The 27,575-nt window shown below is 36.5% G+C and overlaps 1 long non-coding RNA gene across 4 annotated transcripts in view; it reads left to right on the top strand.

Annotated features, from left to right (window-relative positions):
• Positions 1–27,575, top strand: part of LOC307192065 — a 238,336-nt gene that overhangs the window by 794 nt on the left and 209,967 nt on the right. The window contains exon 1 of one of the 4 annotated variants that reach the window (XR_013829955.1): positions 26,494–26,785. The exons of the other annotated variants lie outside the window; for them this stretch is intronic. This is a non-coding gene — a long non-coding RNA (uncharacterized lncRNA). Of the gene's footprint in view, positions 1–26,493; positions 26,786–27,575 lie in introns of those variants that run through there. 4 annotated transcript variants of the gene reach the window in all.

The raw sequence follows: 27,575 nt of genomic DNA, 5'->3' as shown, positions 1-27,575 counted from the left end.
CCTTCATTTTTTCCCCACTACCACACACGACAGAAACAAGCTCCCTTGTCCAGGATTGAATGCAGTGTCATTATATTCATTCGAATCCCACCCCATTACCCCAACACAAGAAAGCAGACCAGACTGCAAGTGAGCAAGGGCTCAATAGTGAATTTTATTCACAATCCTTGCTTTAAATATTATTTATAAATTGCATGTGCTTTACTTGTGAAAATGAATGCCAAAGAAGACTGAAAATCCCTGCTCAGCAGTGTCTAGCCTCTGTGGAATCACCATGCCATCAATAAAAAATCCCAATATATTTTCATCTGTTGCCTCAATAATTGTTAATCTTCAATCCACAAAGTAAAATATAATTTTACTTTGGTTAAAACAACTAAAAATTTAAAGATTTTCTCTTCAATTATCCTCCCAGAAGAAAGAAATGTGTTTTTTAGAGATGCCAATAATTTAAATGTATTTTATAAGACAGTGTGTCCTACCTTTGAAAGGGATTATAAATCCTAGGTGTTAAATTTCTTATTCAGTGCGAGCTCTTTTTATATAATTTCTGATATGTAGTTTCCTTTTTTCTGCATGAATGCCAAATGCGGATTGGAGGGGAGTGGTGACAAGGTTGATGGGTCAAACTTGGAGGAGTCTGAGGGAAGAATAATCATTTTTGTCAAGAAGAGAAAAATAGTAGCTGGGAAGAAAAAAAAATACCCAAAACTGTATGAAGAGTAAGGCAAGAGCTGAAATGATAGTTGAGAGTAAAGGTAATAAGGGTTAGTTACTAGAAATCAGAACGTCTATTTTTAGTGCAGCACCTGGCCTCTTTGAAGGCATGTATAAGAACTTTAAGGAGAGATGTTGAGCTGAAGACTAAATTGAGAATGCACACTTTCTCAAGGCATCAGGCTTTGTTGGAAAGATTTGATATCTGTATTGCTGATGTATAAATCTCTAATCTCCTTCCTTATAAGTTCATTCTTTTTTCCCCTAGTCCTGCCTTCTGACATACCACAGAATAAATCTATTCTATTAACAGGTGAATATTCCAAATATCAAGATCAGCTAGCCTGTCTCCTTTCAGTATCTTCAATAAAAATCAGGTCCATCAAACATTTCAATTATAAAATAATGTGCAGGGCTTTCACCATTCTGGTGGTCTTTTTAAAGTCTCTCAAAGATTCCTTTTTTTTTTTTTTGCGGTACGCGGGCCTCTCACTGCTGTGGCCTCTCCCGTTGCGGAGCACAGGCTCTGGATGCGCAGGCTCAGCGGCCATGGCTCACGGGCCCAGCCACTCCGTGGCATGTGGGATCTTCCCAGACCGGGGCACGAACCTGTGTCCCCTGCATTGGCAGGCGGACTCTCAGCCACTGCGCCACCAGGGAAGCCCTCTCAAAGATTCCTTAAAGGCACAGCCCAAAAATTCACAAAGAACTCTAGGTAAGATTTGAAAACCATAAGTTCCAGGAGTTCTATTATCTGGTTTGTAAATTTATATTAATATTAGAAGTATCTGTGATTATGTTCACTTCTTAACAACTGTACCGTATTATTAGCTGAGATCCACTTGAGGGAGAAGTATGTGTGGCATAAGATTGACCAAATTCATCAAGCAGATCTTGAAAATTTGTGAAGGAAGGTGAATTACAACCAAAGATGTAGAATGGAACATTACAGTGCAGTTCTCAGAAGTGCTGTAGATAGTTCGTGGGTGGTACGCATACCTAAGGCTGAGCTCGTCGGGACTCAAACGAGTCCTCAGTGAGTCTGGAGTAGTACCCCTTAAAAACTGGGTGGAACGGGGACTAGTAAAGAGGCCACCTCAGAAAGCATCTGATTTGTCTCAAAATCTTGATCTCCTTAATTCCTCTGACCAGTTCTCACTCCTGTGTTCCTGATATCCTTCTGACTTCATAGTTCCCTTGAGCCCTCAACTTGTGATGACAGTGTTTTTCCTGGTTCATCTCTTTAGCCTGGTGACTTGGTTGTTTGCTCTTCTGTTCAGCTTTAAAACTGTACCCTTTATTCTTCTATCTCCCCCTCCTCACTCATTGTGGTCTCTTGCCCCATGTCTGATTTCATCTTCTCTTAGATATATTTCTGCCTCCTTCATCACTTTATGACATTTGCCTCCTTTTGTCACTTTATGACATTCACCTTCGGCACCTGTATAACCCCATTGAGGCTAAATTGTCATTTTGGGTTTTGATATGAACCACTCGGCATGTGGCATTTGATTAATATAGTCAGTTTTACATAAGTAAAATCCCTATCATGGCTATCACTAAGGTTTGGTGGGATGAGTCTTAGGGGTATATGACGGCAGTGGAAAAGGAGGTGAAATCCGTCTTAAGAAAAGAGATCTAATGTACAAAGTGGATTGGCATTAAAAGTACATTGATATGTTAAACAATGTTCTAAATGGATATGGACAAATAAGAGGAGAGAAAAAATTAAATGATGTTGCCAAGAGATACCACACCACAGACTGCTGAGAGAGAGAGAGAGAGAGAGAAGATACAGCTGATGCTTTCCTCATGTAGATTATAACTCAAGTATTCAGGCTATTAGTGTCAGAAACCTTGTCTCTCTCACCTTTGAATCCCCCTTAGATTACAGCAAAATGCTTTTGGAATTGAAATTAGTCTTCTGTTGACAATGTCATTCTTCTAAATACCGAGCAATTGATATATTCTTGAGTACCCAGAAGAATCTTATGACTGATGAATGGTTACTCTGGCCTTGAGTCTAGTCAACAAAATGGGATGGAAGAGCTCACATTCATCAGACTCTTCCAAGTTTTCTATAGCCATCATCTCACCAAGTCTTTGTGTTGTTTTTTTTTTAATTTTTAAACTTTATATTGGAGTATAGCTGATTAACAATGTTGTGATTAGCTTCAGGTGCACAGCAAAGCGACTCAGCCACTCATCAAGTCTTCTTAGAATCCAACTGAAGAAGCACTTATTAGCCCTATTTTTCTGATGAGGAAGTAAAGACTCAGAGAGATTTATAACTGTGTGACAGGCAGTAATTATTAATGCAGGGAGTTAGAATGGAAACTCTGGCTTCAGAGTCCATGCTGTTGGATCCACGGTGGTGTCCTTCAGTGGCTGGTGATTAGGAAATGAGGAGGACCTTAGGAAATAAATGATCATGTCATTCCAGTTCTCACTAGAAAGCTGAAAGATCATTTAGAGCACATGGCTTCTGGGAAGAAGATTTTCTATGAACTCAGATTTCAAAAGAAAATGTGTATTGGGCTTCCCAGGTGGCACAGTGGTTGGGAGTCTGCCTGCTGATGCAGGGGACGCGGGTTCATGCCCCAGTCCGGGAGGATCCCACATGCCACGGAGCGGCTGGGCCCGTGAGCCATGGCTTCTGAGCCTGCGCGTCTGGAGCCTGTGCTCTGCGGCGGGAGAGGACGCAGCAGTGAGAGGCCCGCGTACCGCAAAAAAAAAAAAAAAAGAAAATGTGTATTTAACCACAAAAGAAGGCCAGAGAGTGCTATGTAGCCCTAAGGATGGTACCAAGAAAAGCTCAGAATAAACTCATACAAATGTTAATTAAGCACAACCAAATAAATAAATAGATAAATAAGATTTTTACACATATGATTGGTATAAGAAAGGGGGCAAAGTATGGATAGCCCTGTTGTTCAGAAGTTGCATAACACCACACAATTTAAAGAAAAGATAATGATTTAACTCCTACTTGTTTTTATCTTTTTGATTGAGGTTAACGACCTTTCCATAGCAAGTGTTACTGTTGCAACTTACATAGCGAGTGTTATTAGGAGGCTATTGCTATTCATGGTAGGAAAGAGTAGGATCAAACAGCACTAAGAAAAGCCTTGATAAGTTTTGCCATCAGGCGTGAACAAAACTTGTATACGTGATTATGAAATCATTCTCACTATGAGATAACATGGAGAAAGGAGCGTGGTGCCCTAAGACCAGGTAGGGAAAAGTGTTGTACTTAAGGACTGGAGCCCCAGCTGTACTTAAGAGAGGGGGGAACTGTGTCTTTCATTTTTTCATAATTCCCAAACACTGGGCACACTGCCTATCACCTAGTGTCATTTAATTAAATGTCTCTTTTTTTGTCCTAAATGGGAGTAATTTCCCAGTTCAAAACCATGTGAAACAAGTATTATATACTATAGTTGGCAAGGTTTATAGAATGCTTCCAGTTTATCAGAGAGATGGTATTATCAAGGTAAACCCCAAGTGTTACTGTTCTTATCACAATAATATATTTTCAATCCAGCCAGATTGAATCCAGTATTAAGGGTCTTGTGTTTGACCTTCTCCAGATACTTGTATTTTCAAAAGAGGATTTCAAGGAGAGGGCGATGTCTAATGCACAAAAGGGTCTCTAGTAATGAAAAGTTAAGAAGTGAGAGAGAATTTTGTGGAGTATAAAGGGCATGGCTCACTCTCCTAGGAATTATAATCAACTTTCTTACCTGAGAGTTGTCAACAGGGTAGGAAACATTTTTTTCCTTTTGGTGGGGGGGGGGGATATTTAGGAGATCCTTCTTTAAAACATGAGCTTTGAAACAGGTCATGAAAGAAGCAATAAATGTGGATTCTCAGCACAGGAGGGCTGGGAGCCATCATAACCACAGGGAAAGCAAGAACAAAGTTCACAGAGAGGAGGTTTCTCAAACACAAACTTAGCTCTAATGAGCCGGAACCATCCTGGAATCAGTGAGTACATTCTGAAGTGTATTTTCTGAAGGTACAGTGGGTGAATACTTAGTTCTCTCCACTATCTTACCTTTTAAAATTGTCCTCTATACACAGAGCAAATTGAGGTTAACACAGGGGTCACATACAGTTTTTCAATACTTTGCCCTGGCAACATAACTGTTCTATCTTTCACTTTTGAAACATGTTTTATGTAGAAGGCCTATACTGGATTCTATCCAAGGGAATAGACTCTAGACTCTGGACTCTTCATCATTAAAATCCCCAAATTTCTATCATGCAGCTTAATTTATGATAAATAATATATTATTTTACTTTAACACAACCTGTGACATTTTAATGTTATTTATTTCTAGAATTTCATAGCCTCACAAAATCATTATAGTAGATGCTTCATTTGAGAAATAGAATAGTCCATGATAACTGCACACGTATATGTAAGTTGCAGTGATTTTCCAAATCTTTTATCCAATCTCCCTCTTAGTAAAAGGGTAAGACCCTCTTGTGATTCATTCTTTCGCCCTGTTTTTCAATTCTCTAACTTCCTGGAAGCTCCTCTGTTCTGGTGCTCAGGTAGAGAAACACTCATCCAGAAAATGAACTCAAAAGACTCTCCCATGAATTCTTGGTTCACTGTTTTATTTTGTTTTTCCCATGTACTTTGCCTTGAAAGAAAGACCGGAATAAACAAGACAATAGATAGATGAAACTTAATTTTTCTATGTTGTTTGTCTAGAACATCATAGGCCAGAAGATTAGTAAGTAAAAGGATAGGTTTTTTTATTTTTCTAGAACTGTTCTTAAAGTGTACATCTGTATATCATTTCAAATATGTGTGGTAGGTTTGGGAAAGAAATTAAGAATGCTTTTCCATTTAATCAAAATGATATACCGGTATATCAGTGTTTACTCCCAATGAAGTAAAAACTTGATGAGAACTATAGGGAGTGTTCCCTCTAATATTCATGTGGATAAAAACATATGAAATGTCTGTTTTCCTGGTCAAAACTAGTTGGATATTGGAAATCTCATGTAGTCCAATCCATAGATGGATTAATTGGTTAATTCCTTCAACATTCGAGGGAAAGTTATAGGTGGTCATCTCTTTTATTCCTGGATGAAAATGTGACAATTTATTAAATAATAATATTCCATAAAAATAATTTGAGACAATAGAGATAAATTTCACTTATAAAAGTAGATAAGAAAGCCTTAAATGAAACAAGCAAAAGTAAATAATACACAATAAAAGAATGATCCACCATAATCAAATAAAATATATCCAGTAATATTGATGTTTAGATATGAGACCCTGTCAATATAATGCAATCTGCATAAAGTTCCTATAGATGTCTTGAAAAAATACATATACATTCCTAAAAAAAACATTGATTTCAGTTAATTATAAAAGCACGTTGACACATATTTTAATAAAAGAAACACCATCTATTATAAACTAATAGCCAAAATCGTTTGTAGTGGACAAAGATTAGATTAAAGATTTTCAACATGGAGGGAAATACACCTATCAGAAATACCTGGGGATAGATGTTAGTCTCCGGCAAGATAGCGAACAAATATAGCCCTCTGATTCCCTTCTTGTAGATGCTGCAAATAATATCGATGCCATAAAACCAAGAGCTGTATTGCTACATCCTGAGAAACCCCTAGGAAAGAGAAGATGGGATTGGGCAAATCCCATGGATTTGGGATGGGTGATGGGTGATGCAGCAGCCCAGGAGGAAGAAAGTCTAGGAGCCCAAGGGGTTAGACCTTTTCATTGCATTTATGTGTGTGTGTTTGTTTACAAACCGCCTTTCCACACACATCACAAGGCAAACGTCCTTTCCTGTGCTGCTGTGAGATAGAACACAGGCCACACTTCCCAAGGGCGGTCCAGGGATTGTTCCCTACACTGTTAGTGGATTACAAGTAGCCCAGTCAACTCATGAGTATTCCTTCCTTTATTCCTCCCCATCCACCCCAAAGTCTAAATGGTTAGAAGCGAGGGGTGTAGCTTTGGGGAGGAAGCAGTTTCCAGATGGGGATATAGGAATTTTCTGTGCGGCAGGGCCATCAGCTGGGGGTCTGTTCGATAAAGAACAATGAACCCAGACTTTCATCACAGAGGCTTTTTTCAATGAGCCCTGATACACACACCCCTAAACTTATCGGAAGGGGCACAAGTTAGGGTCTGGACTTCCGTCCCTCCCTACGGGTGTATACTGCCAGGTAAGGAAATATGAGATCCTAGGGAATAATAACAAAACCTCTGAGTAATACAACTCCTTTGAGAGGCAAAAAAACTAAACAACCTATCCCCATGAAGAATCCTCTAGAGAGAATAACTTTTTAAAGTCAGAAAGTTTCTTAAAGAGGTAAGAAAGGATATTGATAAAAAGAAACAAGTGAATAGTTATCAAGAGCCAATTGGAAAAATTAAGTATGAAATGGCATAGTAGATTAGAAACAATAAAAAGTCATTGAATGGTAGAATGGATACAGCCACCGAACAGATAAGTTTCTGTAAAATCAGATGAATAAATTATTATAGGAGCCAACAAGAAAGGAGAAAGAGATGGAAATTTTTAAATAAAATTTAAGAGGTAGGAAGGATAAAGGCAGAGTTGTCAGCATTCATATAATAGAATTCTTAAAATGAGATTAAAATAAGTAGAAGGAAGGAATTAATTGTCAAACTAATCATAGAGATTTTACCGTAATTTAGGAAAAATGAAATGCCCTCAGGTCAAAATGACTTAGAGAGTGAAAGAGTATTGCTAAAGGGGGCAGGGGGAAACTGTATCCAAATCTATTAAAATGAAATTTAGGAACATCAAAAACAAAGATCAAAAAGTACCCAAAGTTATTGAATAGAACAACAAGGTAATAGATTTTTAACTGATAAACATATAGGGAAATTTATATTCAACAAACAGAGGTTTCATATTATTTTTGAACACTCATGTAATGCCTCCCCCTGCATACATAAACTGTGTTGTGTGATATCAACATCATACAGACTATTTTCTAAACTTAAGGCAATAAAATTAGATATCAATAATGAAATAATGGCTTAAAAACTAAAAATTGTACTATTTAATAACATTTTTGTGAAAGAAACCATTAAAAATGACAAAATTATTTTTATGAATGAAAATCTATCAAAATTGCCTAGATACAGTTAAAGAAGCACATAGGGAAAAACTGAAAGTATTAAATAGACTTATCCAAAAGGAAGAAATATGGAAAGTAAATGAGCAAAGCTTTCAACTCAGTGGGAGAAAGTGTTTCACCATAAACCCAAAGATATTAGAAACAATATTAAATATAATAGCAGAAATTAATGACATAGAGAATAAAAACAATAGGGAAGATTAACTAAAGAAAAATCTGGAGTTTTTTAAGATAAATAAGATGGACAAATCTGGCATTGAGGAAAAAAGGTAAAAGGTAAAAATATAAAAACAAGAATTAAAAAGAAAATAACTATAATAGTTTTAAAGGAAAAATTTTATGAACAATTATATGAAAATATATTTTTAAATCTTGTTAAAATATATATCTTTATCCTAATATTGCCAACGTGGCACAAGAAAAAAAGAGAAAAGCCATTAAATAAATGGAAATACTATTCAGCCTCCTTTGTTGCTAATGCAGAAGCTCAGGTGTTATTTTATATGTGTTCTTTCAAATTTCCAAGGATCAGATAATGTTTATTTTATACAAGTTGTTTAAAAAAAATACATAGATAGGGAGAATTTCTCAACTTATTTTACGTGACTTGTATTACTTTGATACCAACAGAAGATAAGTTAATATAGGGAAACAAAATGTAGAGTCCATTTCACTTATTAAAATACAGGCAAAATGCTACATAAATGTTAGCTTATTTAATCTGTATTGTAGTCTATATCTTCTGTATAATACATATGTTTTACACATACATTTATATTATTCTAAGTGTATATATTTATGATTATATATAATATTGCAATATATCACCTTCAGGTTTATCCCAAGAAGACAAGTAGGTTTGGTCATCAAAAAGCAATCAACATGATTTCCCACACTAATGGTCCATGAAAGAACGCATGATTATCTTAAAAATTGAGAAAAAAAAACATTTAATAAAATTTGATTAAATAACACATATTTATAATAAAAAATCAGAGACAAAAGAAAATCATCCTTTATGTTAATAAAGCCTTTTATCAAAAACTTGGCTCAAACATTTAACTCAAGGAAGTATGAAAGAACTTACTTTATAATGTGAGACCAGATGAAGATGCCCATTATGATCACTTTCATTCAAGATGGTTTCAAAAGTCCTGGACAAGACAATAAGATGAGAAAAAGGAATAAGAGGTAAATATCTGAAGGGATGATGCAAACTCTACTTATGAATAGACTGTATGATCATTTACCAAAGAAAATCCCTCAAAAGCATCAGACAACCTTTAGAAATAACAGGTCAGCAAAATAACCATATACACAAGATTAACAGAAATATTAACTGTTCGGCTATTCCAGCAGTAGTATCATAATAAATAGAATAGAAAATATATCATAACTCATGTGTAAAGCAAGTAAGAAATAAACTTAAAAGTACATTGAACAACAGAAAAGAATGAATAAATGGAAAGGAGTAGCATGTTCATGTGTGGAATGAATTAATACTGATGCATCTGTAAATTCATGTCAGTTCTAATAAAAACTATGATAGGATGTTTTTAAGAACTCTACATACTCACTGTAAAATTCATATACTTGACACAGAATCACAAATAACTAGGTCCGTTTTTAAAAGGTAGGACAGAGAGATGACGTGCACCACAAGGATTTAAGACAAGTTGTAAAGTCTTATTGATAAAATGTTGGCACAGGAACACACAACTCATGGTGAAATAGATCTGTGTAAATGTGGAAACTTAGTATAAAGTAGATAGCACAAAACTCGAGAGAAAGTGTGGCTTACTTAGGAGTGTTGAAACTGCCTCACTTTATAAAGAAACATAAGTTTAGACTATTCCATTAAGTGAGAGAAAAAGCACAGGAGAATAAAATATTTGAAGATGATGGATAAAAATATGTCTAAAAAAATTTATAAGCTAATGGTTTTGTATCTTGGTGTGGAGAAGGACTCTTTAAACATCTCAGTGAACCCAAATGCACAAACACTAAAGGGAGAAAAGGATGTATTTGTCATAATATTCAGAATTTCTGTTTAATCAGGTCATTATAGGCAAAGCAAACAGACATGACACATTGCAGTGGTATTTGCAACATACAAAACTAACAAGTTCACACGTTCAAAGAGATTTATTCTTTAAAATGTAATGCATACATACAGTAGAATATTATTCAGCCTTAAAAAAGGAAATCCTGCCATTTCCAACCCCATGGATGAACCTGGAAGTCAGTACTCTAAATGAAATAAGCCAGATACAGAAGGAAAAATACTGCATTATACCACTTACATAAGGCATCTAAAATAGTCAAACACATAGAAGCAGAGAATAGAATGGTGGTTGCCAGGGGCTGGGGGAGGGGGAAACAGGGAGGTATTAATGAAAGGGTACATAGTTTCAGTTGCACAAGATGAATAAGTCCTAGAGATCTCCTGTACAGCGTAGAGCCTACAGTTAATAATACTACTGTATTGTACACTTAAATTTTTGCCAAGAAGGTAGATCTTTTTTTTTTTTTTTTTTTTTTTTTTTTGCATTACGCGGGCCTCTCACTGTTGTGGCCTCTCCCGTTGCGGAGCACAGGCTCCGGACGCGCAGGCTCAGCAGCCATGGCTCACGGGCCTAGCCGCTCCGCGGCATGTGGGATCTTCCCAGACCGGGGCACGAACCTGTGTCCCCTGCATCGGCAGGCGGACTCTCAACCACTGCGCCACCAGGGAAGCCCTAAGAAGGTAGATCTTATGTTAAGATCTACACATTAAATATGTACAGCTTTTTTGTATGTCAGTCATAGCCTCAATAAAACGGTTTAAAAAAAAAGAAAATGAAAAAGAGAAAAATACATGATCAAATAGAATAGTGGTCCATATATATGGATAGGTGATTCCTAAGAGGGAGTCTTGAGTAACTAACAGGTACATGAAGTGCTCAGCCTTACTTGCTAGTAGGTATGTAAACACATGAAGCCAGTCTGGGGGGCAATCCGGCAGTTCTCGGTTAAACTAAGCATGAAAAATTTTCATAACGCAGCATGTTGTCCAGTGAAATGCTTATTTCTCTTTGTTTATGGTGGTGGGTCACTGGAGGCGACCTAGATGTCGCTCCTCAGGGACGTGGATAAATGGATAAATGAAATGTCTTTGATGCGAATGCATGCTGTGTAATCCTTCACGACAGTGAGAAACTGATTAGCAAATGAATTACTCTGAACATGCAACAACATGTGTAACTGTTAAAAACATTATTGAATGAAAACAGTAGGAAAAAATCTATCATGTGTTATATTTATGCAAATTAAGAGTTCATAGGCCGCAAAACAACCCTATATATTTTACAATAACCATACATATCAAAGGACATGAAATGGGAGAAGGGCTAGTGGTTTGAAGGGGGAAAAAGTAAATCAAACCAAACAAAAGGGGGCCTTGCACAAGTCAATAATGATAATGTGCCACAAACTGAAAGTTTTACTAACTCAATCTTCGGCCTGAATTTCATACTTAAAAAGAAAAAAAGTCATCTGAGGAGCTCCTTCCAACAGCATCTTCTTTTTCTCTCCATCCCATCAGTTTTTGATGTTTAAGTCCAGGGATGAGCTTGAATAGGTTATAAAAGTTCTGCAGGTGATTCTGATTAGCAACAAGAGGCTGGTGCTGGCACAGAGCTTTGTGTGGGTATTGGAGCCACCTGAGAGTATGTATTAAAGTGCAGATTTCCAGATTTCCAGAGAGTATTTTAATACCATTTAATGGGACCCAGGATTCTGATTATTTAACAAGAACCCCATGATGTTTTGATACAGGTGTTATCAAAATAGTGCTTTGTGCACTACAAGTAAGCTCTTTTTAAGGAAGAATAATGTCAGTAAGAAAAGAGGTAGCTCATCATTGCCATTATTTTTAATATTATTTTGAATGTTCTGATAAATGCAATAATATTTGGACTGTGAATAGAATCATAAACATCAGAGAGAAGCACATAATATATCACTATATCACTGTGACATACAGAGGAAATTTTACAGTGAGCTCAGTCTCAACCTCTGTTGGTGCTCTTTGTGCCATAGAAAGCAGAGGAAGGGGAGCTTGGGAGGGACATGGTTGGGGTCAGCAATGCGGTTATAGAGTTGGCTAGTCTTCTGTTAGTAGAGTTGCTTAGTCTGCTGCAACAGTCAAAGGAATGTAAGGAAGTTGGTCTTCTAGAAGGCCTTCCTGTCATACATCTGGTGGGTGGTTGGCATATGGCACAAATGTCCCAAAGAGCAGACCCAGAGTATTATGGATCCTATTGACTGATGTCTCATTCAAGCTAGTCCTCAAGCAACAGTTGGGGTGTGGTAAGCAGTATTCTAAAAGCATGAATCAGAGGCAGGTAGGGTGCTTATTAAAACACAGAGTCAAGTCCCCACTCCAGACCAACTAAGTCAGAATTGCTATGATTGGGAGCCATGAATCTGTTTGACTCATGGAATTCTTATACCCTTATGCTGGATTAACTAATGCTAGAGAAAGCAATTAGTTTGTACTCAATGGCTGGCATTTAGTATAATAGGAAGGCCAAATAGATATTTTAAAATCTATTTGGGGACATAGTATTTTTTTCCGTGCGTGTGTGTGTGTGTGTTTGTGTGTGTGTAGGGGGCAGTGGTTCTCCAGAAAAACAAATGCAATGTCAGTATGAACGGAGCAAACGAAAGCTTCTTGGGGAGTTGCTGCAGGGAGGCTATTTTGAGGAGAGCTTATGGGATGGAAGACTGTTGCTTATGTTGTTTTTGATAATATGGGATTGTTAGCTTAGTTTGTATAAGTATATGTTGTTTGTGTGTATGTGGTGGGAGATGTCTCCTGGAGAAGTGTCTTAGCAGATGAGTTTGTTCATGGGAGGGAAAAATGTGGAACTTTGAGCCTAAAATGCTGTCACTCTGAGTACTAAGTGACAAAAGGGGTATTCAGAAAAGTGAGCAGAAGGGCATCTTCCTTCCCACTCTGCCATCAAGCTGAGCTCCATGGGAATTGTGCACTTTGGGAAGACCAGGACATAACCCCCTAGACACTCATCCTTTGGGAACATAAGCAATAAAACGTTGAGAAAAGCAATGTGTGTGTGAGTGGAGGCCTAGAGATCTGGTGCCTAATTTGTCAGGGAGGGCAGTATTGAAGTGACTAACCCGAGAGCCCCAACTGGCAAGAGGCATTACTGGTGGGGGTCATTAGAAAATGAGTAATTAGAGAGCTCAGCAAAAGCAAAAGTGTTTCAGGAAATGGAGATAAAGGGTTGTGTGATCTATAATCAGCTCACGCTCAGAGAAGATAAGAATGTTTGGGATCTTGGAGGCATTGGGTCAGGATCCACAGGATATGACTGGACTCACTAGAGGCCGAGGTTGCTGGAATGGAAGGTCAGAAAGGTGGAGGAAGGTAAACAGCAGTGAGTCAGAATATCCACTGTAATGTTTAAGTCACTAGTGATGACAAAAGGAAAGGGGCAGAAGGTAACGAATCAGGCAGAGAGATGGTGAGTGGGGAAGGATGATAAACGATGGTGAAGAGGCTGATAAAAATAAATCCTGTGGACTTCCAGTGTAGAAAAGTGAAACGATGAGAACTGATCAGTAATCAGAAAGCTGCACTGGGGAGTGAGGCCCAGACTTCTAGTGCATTAAGCAGAGTAGGGGAATAAGAGTATCCATAAGAGGACTGACGGGGTGACCAGGTCATAGGGGAAAGGCCAGGCTTCACAATGCAGAAGATGGTTTAAAGGGAGACAGTGAAAAAACATTTACAGATAAAAATAAACTCGCTCCTAAATGAATAAAACTTCTAAGAAACTTAAAAAAAAAAGTAATAGAAGTTGGGTCAAAGTTGTTTTTTTGTTTTTTTTTTTTGTTTTTTTTTTTTATTGTGTTGTGTTGTGTTGCTCCCCTACACTTTAAAGCATAGAGCTCTAAGTGACTTACTATCTCTAATAAAAACTTGTGTAGGCTGGGGGCTATAATGCTGTTCCGGTTAGATTTTCTGTGGTTTAACACAGATGGGAAAAGTATTTTAAGAAGCTTAGCTATTTTGTTAAATGTTTATGACTTGTAAATTCCCAGCCTTTTAGGATTATCCAAATGTGTTGACACTGATGGTAAATTTGAAGGGAAATTAGCCAAATATGTTTGTCTAATTAACCAGTGGGGTCTAATAATAGCTGTCAGGGTTGGCGTGTAAGTCAGGGCTGCTTATTTATTGCATGGAGGTATGTTCATATTATTTCCCTTTCAAGTTTAGATTTTCAAATTCTTTACCCACCGCTTTCTAGAGAGTCACTGAAGGAGCTGTTAGAGCACAAATCCCCAACCTCTTCTTTCTGCAAAGACAAAAAAAGAAAAGTAGCCTACTAGTTTCATTTCACCAGAAGTCTGAAGTCTGACTCTTCCAAACTTCTATTTCTGTGCTTCTCATAAGATGCAGAAGGGAAATCACCCACTCTACTTCAGCTCTGTGGTCTTGAGAGATGAGAAGTTTGAGTTTCTTGTGATGGTTTTTAATCTCTTGGGCTAATGGTTTTATAATTCAGCAATTATATATCATCCTTGTTTCAGTAACTGTAGCAGTTAAGCATGTAAAGTTGTAATAATTCTGTCAGACCAAAATGGTAATATTTAGCAAATTACTACAGGACCTCCTACAGGGAGTAACAGACGGGAGAAAGAATACTGTCGTTAAGTGAATGGTACTTCAGGTACTCTACCAGGTATTTTATCTTCAATGTCATTCATCTTCACAAATAGTACTATATCATCTGTTATTATAAATTTGTTTGACATGTGGGAAAAGAGATTCATGAGCCCATAGGCTGTACTGGGAACCATTTGCTTTGGACCTGGATATTTCAGACTCCGAAGTCTGTGCCTTTTCCCCAGTTAATAAGTGTTGACTTAACCATACCTGTTACCTAAGTGAAAATACTCTCGTAGTCTTTGTCATTCGTGTCAGGCACACCGGTTTGTAGCAATGTGTATTTTCTGTTGTAAGAACAAAATCGAAATGGATGATGATGAATGGTTGTCATTTGTTCATAGTTCTCTACCCACTGATGGCTAAAATAGTGAAATAATTCTGTATGAGTGTTGCTACTTATATAGTGGGCCTTAGGGTGAAATACTAACATACTGGTGATCTCAGCCTACAAGTAATATATACAGCAGATGTACTATAAATGTGAGCTATTTTTTATATCAAACTTATAAGTGACCCCAGAGAAGCCCCTTGAAATCAAATCATTTTAATGGAACTCACCACCACAGGCAGGTTAAGAAAGTACCTTGTAAGTGTTCCTGTACTGATTCTACTGCTAATGAACACATCATTTTCCAGACTTTGCTTCTTATCTATAAAATAAAGGGATTTTTAAAGTCTCTTTTAGCTATAAAGTTCTTATATTTCCCCTTTAAATATCCTCTTGTAGATTAAACAGGATAGGGCAAAACATTAAGCATTTTATTTATAATATATTGCCATTTCTTCCTCTTATTTTTATATAATGCTTACTTATTTTTTATGTTTGAAATTCATGTACAGAAGTGTTGCTTCTGTATTTTTCTTCTAATGAAGTTTTTTTTTTCATTTTCAGTCTTTTAGCAAATTTTACTGAAGAAAAGTGCTGACTCACAAGTATAATGAAATGTTTTCTTTATTTAACTTCAGTATATTTATTTTAAGATCTGTAGGTCAGTTTTTGTGTGTGTGTGTGTGTGTGTGTTTGGTTTTGTATTTTAGTATTGTTGACAATGCTACATCAACTTGGCCCCAGGATAGTAATTAACAACCCAGTCAGAGGTTGCTAGTAATTTCCCATTTATTTGGGAAGAAGATTTTATTAAATAAGTTGGAATCAAGAGTATTAGGTAGAGAAGACTTTTGAAACTGCATTCAACATAGTAGTATATATAAAAAAGAAACAAGCAAAATAAAATTAAAATTCAAGTCTAGAAGTTAAGAAAATAGAAGTTTTCAAAAGAAGGCAATCTTTATAAAAAAATTATTATTGACCTCCCAATATGTGTGAGAATGTGTTTCAAGTCTTTAGAAAAACAATCAAAACAAAATTTAAAAATCCACAATACTAGTTGAAAAAGAGTAGAATGTCCTTATTTTTAAAATTTGGATGCTTTAGAATCCTATATTGATGTTTAACTGTCTTCTGTTATCTTGAGTGTGTAATAAATGAAATATGAAAAGAAGTATGAAATATATGGGCAGCAATAATAGTAATGGTAAGCAAATAACCAAAGCGTAACGTGTAGGTGTTTGGGAACCGTGAAGTGTATGTTGTTCCCGAACTCAGAGCCCTGCTGAGATTGATGCTCAATCACACTAACACGTTCTGACCTAGAAACATGAGTCACATAGGTTGGGGGGTAGGATGGTGAATGGGGGTCGTTGGGTGATAGCAGCTGATGTTTGGGGAACACTCCTCACAGTGGTCTCCTAGCAGGTCCCTAAGAAGCTTTTGCTTTTGTTACTTATTCATCCACTTTAAATGCATAGAAAGAAGTTAAATGTTAACTAAAATTAGTAGTAGATTTGTAGAAATAAATATTGTTCTAACTTAGAACATAACTGCAATTTAGATATAAGTAGAATGTTGGTTCTTTAAAAAAAAATAGCATGACCAGAGTATTTTCCAATTAAAAGTTTTGTTGGAATAAAATTCAGTAGACATTTACTTGAAAATGTTTAGATTTTTTAAGCAAATTGAAGGGCAAAAAGCTAAGACATCACTATATTTGCCTTCATACATATATTCACATTAATCACTCATGTTGTAGAGATTTTACCTTAGGAGGTTATCACTATTACGTCTGTGTTTTGTATACTGAATTGTGCAGATCCTGATATTATGTTATAAGAAGACGTAAAGAGCCACCAAGTATTATACTAATGTCCTACTCTAGGAAATATTTAGCAAAAAGGCTTTGACCCCTAAAATATTAGAAATGGAAGAGACCTTAGGTGTCATTTAGACGAGAGTTGGCAAACTCCCACTGGGGACCAAATCCAGCCCAATGCTTGTTTATTTATGCCTAAGAGCTAAGAATAGTTTTTATATTTTTAAATGGTTGAAAAAGTAAAAAAGAATACTTCATTATATGGGAAAATTATGTAAAATTTGAACTTCACTATGCATAAAGTTTTATTAGAACACAGTCACGCATTTTTATGTATTGTCTATGACAGCTTTCATGCTCCATTGACAAAATGAGTTGTGACAAAGAGCATATGGACCACAACACCTAAAACATTTACTATCTGGCCTTTTACAGAAAAGATTTGTAGACCCCTGATCTAGATAGCAAACATGATTCTCCTCTGGGACTGATCCTCATGGGTTGCAGGATCCTGTTTGAGAAGGATTCTGTTTGTGGGTTGCATAGAAAAGTCCACAGTGATTGACAGGCAACGTCTGTCTCAGATAAGGTAGGGGGACAGTGGTAAAGGTTTAGTATTTTCTAGTCAAGCTTCTAATGTGCAGAGCTCATTGTTACTTAGTTTGTATTAAAGCTCTGTAGAACACAAGGTCATTACCCTTCCAAGTCTCATTTCCATTATTCCTGGTATCAAACCTACCATCTAAGACTATCGTAGTGCACATTAAGAATCATGGAGAGAACTTTTAAAAAATGTATCCCCCCCATGCCAACACACCCAAGATTATGATTTTATAAGTTTAGTGTGAGGCCTAGGACTTCCAGTTTCAGATGTTGAAACTTAAATGATGTTTACCTAGGACTGAGCTATCTAATACCCTAACTGCTTGGTGCATGTGGCTATTTAAATTCAAATTAAATAAAATTTAAAATTCAGTCTCTCAGTTGTATGAGCCACATTGCAAGTGCTCAATAACTATATGAGCCTAGTGGTGGCTTCTGAATCGAACAGATCAGAAGAACATTGCCTTCATTGCAGAAAGTTCTATTGGACAGAGCTGATTTCAGGATCCCAGTTTAATCTCAGAAGTTCACTGATCAGCTTTTAAAAAAAAATAACATTATTTTGTTTTCATACTGTCAGAAATGTGAAAAAAAAAGAAGCAAGAAACTCAGGATAAAGATGGAAATCTTCATCTACTGTCTAACTCATCCACTTAGAATTAAGATGACTAAAAAGATATACAAATTGGATAAAACCTATAAAGTACTAAAAGTGAGGGGAAGATAACATTTTCACGTCAGATGCTTGGGAGAGTTTTCATAAAACACAGTGAGGAGAGACAGGATTGAGATAGGACTGATCAATCTATGCATCAACAGATGCAATAGAGAATTCTGCCTGAGGAACAAGAATCTGAGATGATCGGAAAACCCCACAGGCTTCAGGAAGTTTGCAACAGGTACCTGAGCAAAGGTGAGCCACTGCGAAGTGAGTGGGCAGTACTGACATCCCTGAGAAAGTGCAGTGATACTAGCTCCCTGACGCACACATGCAGTGTTCTCTCAGAAGTGTGTGCCATTGACATCATGCTTTGTAACACGCGCTGCTTCATCCAGTGCCTAATGGACGTAGTCATGCAACTTAGAGAAAGGGTCTCCAGCAAGAGTCACAGTGAATACATCCTCTGAAATAGTGATGACTGGCATGGTTGACCTTGAACTGTCCTTTATCCCACAGTCAAGAGAAAGTCTGAAGTGACAAAATAAATCTACTGCAAACCTATACTTCTATTTTCCCACTGATTTGGTGTATGAGAGTAGCACAATGTACTTTAGTTACCACCTTACTCTCTTAGTACTGAAAAATAAAACAAAATAGAAAAACATAAACAAACTGTAAAGATGAACAAAGAGAAAGGTGACCAGATATCTAATATATAGCCAGTAATCCAAGAGCAGAAAACCCGTGGAAGAATAAGTGCTTCTCCAAATCTATGGAACAGATTAACTGCAAGAAATGAGTGAAAATATTAAAAAAAATTTTTTGTGATTTCAGGGAGATATTATGTCTCCAAACAAGGCACCTATCAGAAAAGATAGCTTTCAGATGAAAAGAATGATTAACAAGGGTTGGTTATGGCATGAAAACAAAAAATATATGTTGAATATTCCAGGAAACTGAATCAGTGAATTACTATGCCAGATTGAGAAAATGTCCCAGAATTTAGAGTAAAGGAATTAAGGAGATAAATGTACTAATCAGAAATATAAAGGGCATCCCTGAGAAGTCAAAGATACATACAGGAGAAAACAGCAGTTACGGGAAAAGCAATTCCCAAAGAAATAATGGTAGAATGTTTTCTTGGTGGTGGGGACTTAAAACTCAGGGAAAACCATTTATCTAAAATTATGATGAAGAAAATCCTGAATTAAAGAAAAATTAAAGCATCAGGATGACAGGGGAGGAAGTTTGTTTATAAAAGGAAAAAATTCAAGTTGACATCAGACTCTCCACAATTTGAAAAATACGGAAGAGAAACGAACACAAGACTCTTGAGAAATATATTGAAACCCAAGAATGTTATAGCCAGACAGGCTATCATTCATATTTGAAAGCAATAGAGTCATAATAATAGACATAAAAGGACTCCAAATGTTTTTACCCACATTCCTTTTCTGAAAAAAAAAAAAAAAAAAAAACTTGAAAAAGTGTTCCAGCTGACTGAGGAATGAATCAAACTAAAAAAGTAAATAATGAGGATTATGTGTTATAAAAGAAAATATGGTGAATAATTAAAACCAATGGGGATTAGACTGTGTTGTAAAAAGAAGGGTAGTGAGTAATTGAAACCAATCAAAGAATCAATATTTTAATCTGTTGTTAATATGGTGAGAAGTTAAAAACAATAGAAAAACATTTAAGTAATTCTTCCAAAAGAAACTAAAAATGTTTAAAAAAATGATAATATTCTGGGTATGAAATTCCAAATAACACCAACAAAATCTTAGAGTAGGAGTGTGAATAATTGCTTGCAAAATGTTTCATTTTATGTGTGTGGGTGGGGGAATTCTCAAATCCATGTATTTTATTTTTGAAGTGGTAAAGATATAGAATTAAATAAATACCTATAAAGGTATTTTACATGTAAATTAACCATTAGTTGGGAAAAATGATTTCCAAATTATAAACAGTAAAAGAAACAAAGAAAACTTGGGTACCTAAGAAACAAATCTGAAAACATACAAATAAAATAACAAGGAAACAAAAGATTTTTAATGAAATCATTAAAATAAAAATGAAAATCATAAGTAAATAAACATGACTAAAGTTTGATGAATTTTTACTTCTGGCCCAAGCTCACTCCCCTTTCCAAAAACTAAACCCAGTGATCTTGTCCCTTTAATTCCTTAGCAGCCATTTTTCTTTATTTCAAATTTGATAGTTTTCTATTTCCTTTCATTTGGAAAGCTTCTTAAAGGAAGCAGAAATACAATCCCGTTCCACAGTTCTCCAGCATTTTACCAGCAGTAGTCAAAAAATCATAGAAATTTTAGGAAGGATTTTTCTGACTTCATTTCTTTTTACTTTTGAAGTTCATGGTGATATTGTGGTCAGTGTCCTAATCTCACCTTGTGAACTTCTACTTATTATCCTGCATGTTTGTAAATGGCACCATATAAGAAATACTGAATATATGTTTGTTTGGATGTGTATCAGTCATTCATTTGGCAAATATTAAAGACTTACCTTTTGCAAAGGTTTGTGGGTAAAATCCAGCCCTCATGGAGTTTAGAGACTATCCAAAGTGTTGTGCCACTGAAGCCCCTGTAGCAGCTGGGCTAGCCTGTACAACCCAAATGTGAGCCTCATTCCTGTGTACTTACCAATATGAAACCCTTCTTCCAATCATCTTAAGCTCTTCTGCTTTCTCACTTTTTTATATTCTATTTGTTCCACTTGTTACATTTCTTTACTTTCATCATGTTGGTCACTCTGTTTTTCTTACAATCATTTCCCATGATTAACCTGGAATAGTAACTCCTCAAATCACCATTCTTGAACTTTGGCTTCCAGTGTCACCACCATGAATGATAAATAGCTGTTTCTGAATTTTAGCTTCATTCCATCTAGGTCTGAAGTCCCTGGAATGAGCTTTTGTGATTGGCTGAATCTCGGTCACTTGCTCTCAGCTTACCTGCCAAGGGACAGAGAGAGACACTGTCAGCTTTAATCTTCTGGTTTGCTTCCTCCAAATAGAGTTTGGATGCTGAAAAGCAGCAACCGTTCTCTGGAGTGCCTGTACACATGCCTTCATGTGATTGTTTTGTGTATGTGTATTGGATATATGTGTATGGATAGAGAATCTTATGATTTCATTTATTGATATTTAAACTCTCCTGAGACACTGTTTTCTTATGATTAGACGAATTTTTTAGATCAGCCTGTGCATTTCATATTATGTTCCACAGATTTTAAGATCTTCCATGAAAGTGCTTAGAAAATGACTCAAAAGCCCCTGGGGACTGTGGGAGGACAGCCAGGTCTCTGGGCCTCCCACCATTGCTTTAGTGTGCACAGGTGTAATTTTATTTGTTTTATCAGATTTTATTAAAAGTAAGTGTTCTGCAACTCAAAATCTTTGATTACCACTGTAATAGATTCTTGCCTCTCAAAGACCTACAGTATCAGCACACCTGGGTATTTGTTAAAACTGCGGTCTTGCCCCACCCTGGGCTTTCCAAATCAGAATCTGATTTTAACAAGATCATTAGATGACCCATCTCAAATTAAAGTTTAAGGAGCATTGTACTAGTTGTTCCCCAAAGTCACGTTCAGCTCTGGCCCTGCGCTCTAATATACATTTATACAATATATATTTTATCTTATTTTGCTTTCCTTTGTTCTGGGCAGTTTGGTCAGAGAAAAAGGAATCCATCAAAGATACATAGCATCAAGAAATTTTGATTGAATATAGATAGGGATGTTTGAATTGAATTAGGTTACAACTTTATATCATTTCTACTGATAGTAACTAGAGCAGATGAAAGTTATCTGGCCTTATTGGATTATAAATCTCAGTTCTTCCTGTGAGAAAAATATAAGTCCAAATATCCTATAATTAATGAAAGAAAAGAATCTTCCAGAAGTGGTTCAAATGAGATTGGAAGAGTGAAAGAGAAGCCCATTAAATATTGATAATGATAAAATCAAGCGGTGATGAGCCATTACATCAAGCAGTAGAATGTTTTAGAGTTTACCAAGTATCTGAATATTCAGCAACTCATTGAAATCATTAACAATTCAGGGAAGAAGGCAAATTAGGTATTTTCAACCACAGTTTACAAATTTAAATAAGGCCTGAACCAGTAGCCTGTCATAACCAAGACTGGTACATATTTCCCTCCTGGAGCTGGTCTCTCCCTTTACCTCTAATTTCATGTTAAAACAATGTTAGTGTAAGCATAAATGGGCCACGGAGAAGCATGCTTTTACTATATTCACAATATCTGAGGTTGACATTTCTTCAGTTGCAGCAATGTCTCTTTTTCTGGTTTCTATTTTTCTTACGCTTCCCTGTGATATTTTTTGGCCTTTTTATTTTCTCCTTCCGCTTTTCCCCACCAGCTTCTTCCTCTCTCTCTAACTTCAGCAGCATCTGAGGCCAGACCCTGCTAATTTGCAATAATGGATTCAGTCTCTTCCTCGCCACCCCTGCCCCCGCAGAGGCTTCCTCCTTTCCTATGGCCACCTGCCTCCTGATCATCCTTGCTGGGACTCCGGTGTGGCTCAGCTCTGTTCTACCTCCCGCTCTCCACCTGGCCCAGTCGCTGCTCGGCCAGGCCTCCCTCAGCTGCTGAATATCGTTATGGCAACCAACAGTCAGTGGGTCCAGGAGACACTGCGCTGAGCCAGAACTGGCCGGAAGAGTCACTGAGCAGCATTTGTGGGGGCTGATAAGGCCAAAGTGTTGGGTCGCCACCACCCCCCACCCCCCCCACCCCTCCGGTGAGGAAAGAGAGAGGGAAGTGTCAAAATCACACCAGCAGTGATAGATCTACCAGGAAAGATTCCTGACCTGATAGAATGGCTGGAAGACTCTGCATACAGGCCCTGGTTGGGTTACATGTGTAACTGCTTGGTATGCCCCAATCCAGACTTTTGAATCACCATCTTTCATCTCCAGTGCTAATCCCACAACGATTAGAGAGAGAGAGAAATGAAAATGATTCTAGGCTGTGGGTGTAAAAGTGTGGAAGAAACATTGTTTGCTCTGTTTAGTACAATGTATTACTATTATCCCAGCTTTATCTATATTGTTAGCTCTGATTATCGTGGAAAGGGTGAACGATAATTTCACATTTTAAAGTGCACACACTAGGATTTAATAGGAGTGTTCTTCTTTGCAGCAAAACAGACAAACAGACCAAAACACCCAATGAGGCCATTAAAGGTGATGACCTCATATTTTCAAAATATCTCCAAGGACTAAAATGATGGAGGCATTAAGGAGAACATGTCTTTGGCAATCACTTAGGGTCACTTAGAAAAGTGGAATTAAATTCTGCTGTGAGAACTCTGCTTTTAGGGCTGCAGTGTCATTGTACCTGCAACACATTTCTAGGTGATATTCAATAATTTAGAATATTAAAATGCTGAAGCCAGCAGAGGCAGACTAGTTTCTCTCTCAGTCTATAAATTAGAACAAGGTCCAGAAAACAGAACGGCTTACCTGTGGGTCACACAGCTTCTGAGCTTTTTCATCTTACCATTAAACCTGAATTCAGCCCAGAGAGCTAAAACAAACTTAGAGAAGAGCCGTTTGGACCTTAACGTTTGGAAAAATTGTGTGTATGCACCAAGGACCAAGTTCTCATCTCATGGGCACATCACACCATATGGCTCTGCAGCAAATAAGCCACACTCGGTCAAAGTACCACAGATGCTGTCTCACTGCCTTTGGATCTTAGACTCACTTTAAACACTGGCAGGGAAGACTTCACTGTGTTTATCAAAACAATATAAAAGTTACAAAGTTTAACAATATAAAAATAATAAAATGAAGACAAAGGGGAAGGGGAAGCAAAGCAAGGGATAGTTGTAAGTGTGCTAAATTATTCATTTTAATTAAAGAAAATTAACACTGTGTCAAGTACCATAAAGTAACACATTTAAATTTATTGTTTAAAAGTTATAATGTTAACCATCAAAAGTCTAAAAAAAACCCCAGAAACTTTAAAATTGATGATCTTTTGGAGGAGAAGCAGGAGGGCTTACTTTTTTTTTTAGACTATTTCATGTGGTGTGACTTATAGATATGCATGTGTACTTGTTTAAGAGTAAAACTGACTTACTCATCAATAAGGGTTTGGTTAAATAAATCCTGGTACAGTCCTAAAATGGAATACATGACCTCTATTGAGAAGAATAGGGTTGCTCTATTTATTCTGTTACAGAAGAATGTCCATGATGAAAGGATAAAAGAAGAAGAAATTACGTTACAGATCATATGTAAAGCACTGTCTATAGAGATCCATACCCCATCTGTGTGTGTGTGTGTGTGTGTGTGTGCGCTTCTGTATGTTTCTGTATTATAAAAGGAGATGTGACAAGACAGACACCCAACTCGTAGATTTGAGGGGAGAAGAAATGAGGGATAGGAACTTTTTAAAAAAACTTCTAGGGCTTTCCTGGTGGCGCAGTGGTTGAGAGTCCGCCTGCCGATGCAGGGGACACGGGTTCGTGCCCCGGTCCGGGAGGATCCCACATGCCGCGGAGCGGCTGGGCCCGTGAGCCATGGCCGCTGAGCCTGCGCGTCCGGAGCCTGTGCTCCGCAACGGGAGAGGCCATAACAGTGAGAGGCCCGCGTACCGCAAAAAAAAAAAAAAATCTATATAATTTGAATGTTTAAATAATAATATATTAATTTTACATTCAGTATTTTATTTTAAAATATTAAAACAAAAATTATAGAACTAAAAGGGAGTCATAAAAATGTGTAGCTTCTCTAGATGAAATGTGTCACAAATATTATCATGTTTATCTAAATTTAACGCAAACTCTTAAGAGAGATTAAAAAGCTTCCTAAATTATTTATTTGAGTATATTTCTGACATTTTTGGGGTGGGGTATAAAATAGAAAAGTGTATTAAGGAAAAATGTAGAGCGGTTGGATTCAATTTGAAAATAGTATAATGAAGATTCTTCTTCGGAAACTAATGGATTTTGAAATATAATAATTTAAAGTTTTTGCTTTCAAATAGGTATAATTTCTCTAACCTAAACACTAAATAGGATAATTGTGAGATTTTCTTTTTTCCCTTTCCCCATTAATTCATTTTACTATCTTGAAAAGTTTAGTGAATGAATATAAAGTCATAATGAAAGCCCTTAAGATGACTGTTATCTTCCATATTTATTGGTAGTTGGGCCAAATCCCAACTGGCTGTGTCCCCTCTTTTTTTTCCCAAACCAGCTTTGAATGTCAAGCTCTTTGTTTAATTAGCGGCAGTGGGAGCACAAAGAAAAATAAACAGTGGGCTGAAATTTGAGCTTGAAAGTATTGAAGGTTTCATGGTTTTGTTTTGGGTTTTTTTTTTCTGACTTTCGTTGAAAGTATAACAGAAAAAGCCACCTTGAGCTCCCTTAAGATCTTTAGCTGAAAATTGGCAATTTTGAAGCAAGTGAACAGATTATTCTGGCAATAAAAATCAAACACTCTGTTGTACACTTAATGTTTCATAATATTCCCTCCATAAACTTCTCCAATTTGAAAAAAAATTAAGGCATACTAAGTTTTCTAACTTATAATTATATACAAGATAAATGACAATACACTTCAAGTGGTGTAGAACCTTAAGTGTGTAGGATATGCACGTTAATTGATGTTTGCATTGTTAGTTTCATTATTTGGGTCTATATGTGTTTAAATATTTATATGTTTTGATGGTGAATTGTCCTTGAAATTGAAAAAACTAGCGTTCTGTGTATGAATGCAGAGAATAGTAAAATGGGATTTGTTGTATTTTCCTATGTCTAAATGTATTAATTCCTTTTTTAAAAAGAACACACAAAAATAAAAGAACAATTTAGAGTCCAATGGTTCAAAATGAATCATGAAACAAATTCTCATTGGAGATGAAAAAGAAGTTTTAGCTTTACTGCCAGTATTTTCTTAAAGCATCTCTTTTCCAAAAGAAATCACTGAGAGTGGAATAAAGATTTTAATTTCTTTACATGGAGGGTTGAGGGTATGACAAAATACAGAAGTAGATTCAATATTTATTTTCTCCTTTCCTGCTTTGCATAGACATAGTGAAGTTATGGTCCAAGCCTGGTGTCCTCTAATATAGGTATTTGTTTGAATTTTATTTTCATCCTCTGAGTATCATGTCTTATTCTTCCTGAATGGATAAATCAGCTATTCCTTTTGTTTTAGATAGAGGCTGTGTATAGTTCCACACGAACCATCAAGTCACCACAGATTTTTGCAAATGTCTGGATTAAAGTCTAATTTGGATGGCTTGATGACTCTACTGGACGATATTCACACTTCTTCTCTTCGTAATAGCAACAAAATTTCCTAATTCACCCACCAAGAAACATACCACCATACCTCTCCAGGTGATATGTACATACACAGTTCCTTAACAATGAATTCCCTGGACTGAGAAAGCAGCGAGCATACCCATCTCCACTGCAGAAAGAATTAGAAGATCTGATTCTTCACTTGCCTCTGTGGATCAAAATGTCTTCCCAAAGGCTGTAAACAAACAAACAAACAAAAAACAGTGGAAGAAGGCGGCAGTGGGGGCCCTGGACTTTAGGTGTATGTTCGCGAACCTTCTCATTCCATTTCAGAGTCCTGCCAGAATCCTTGTTTTATGATGAACCCTTGGCTAGACCTTTTCTATTTTTATTTGTTTTTAATTTTCTCACAGGATTTCCCCTCATTTCAGTTGACTTCACTTTGAGGTAAAAATATTTTTGAGAAACTATTTGCTGCTTGTGAACTGGGGAATGTGAAATATGTTATCTTGAAATATGTGAAGCTAATATCTTTAATTTCTGAAAACAACTTTTATCCAAAGTATTTGTAGCACACTGGTTTACTAGGAGTATTAGGAGCATAGCAGTTTTCTTGTTTCTCCTTTGCCTTAGGCATTATTTTCTAATATAAAATTAATACACCACCAGTGTGCCCAGTCTGAAAATATAGGTGAACTTTGAAATGAAATGAAATAGCTACCACTCATTATCTCACCTAGAGAAGAGATTGCCTATTAACATTTTCCCATATTTTCATCAAGTCATCTATACGTTATTTTTAGTTGAAATCATACTATGTAGACAATTTTATAAAGTGCTGTGATCTACTTGACATTTCAAGTTATTAAAAACTGAAGTGATTAAATCATTAAAAAATAAAAATTGTCCAAGAAGATGCATTTTATAGAAATATGGAGCTATTTATAAAGGAATAAAACTATCATGCATAATGCTACCATACTGAGGCAACAACCATTAGCATTTTAGTATACTCTCTGTCGTTCTTTTTTGAATACATTTTCCTTTTCCACAGTTGATATATACTTCCCTGTAAACCTTTTATTTTTGCTTTATGCTGCAGAATTTCCCCATATCATTATAATTTTACATTAAAAATCTCTTCATTAGCATTTTTGATATCTGCATCATAGTATACTATAGTAAACTACTTGGAACTTAACTTTTTAGGAGTGTTGTTTGTTTGCAAGTAAACTTT

The sequence above is a fragment of the Stenella coeruleoalba genome (assembly GCF_951394435.1).
Source record: "Stenella coeruleoalba genome assembly, chromosome: 9".
NCBI lineage: Eukaryota > Metazoa > Chordata > Mammalia > Artiodactyla > Delphinidae > Stenella > Stenella coeruleoalba.
This window is presented reverse-complemented; position numbering and strand designations above follow the sequence as displayed.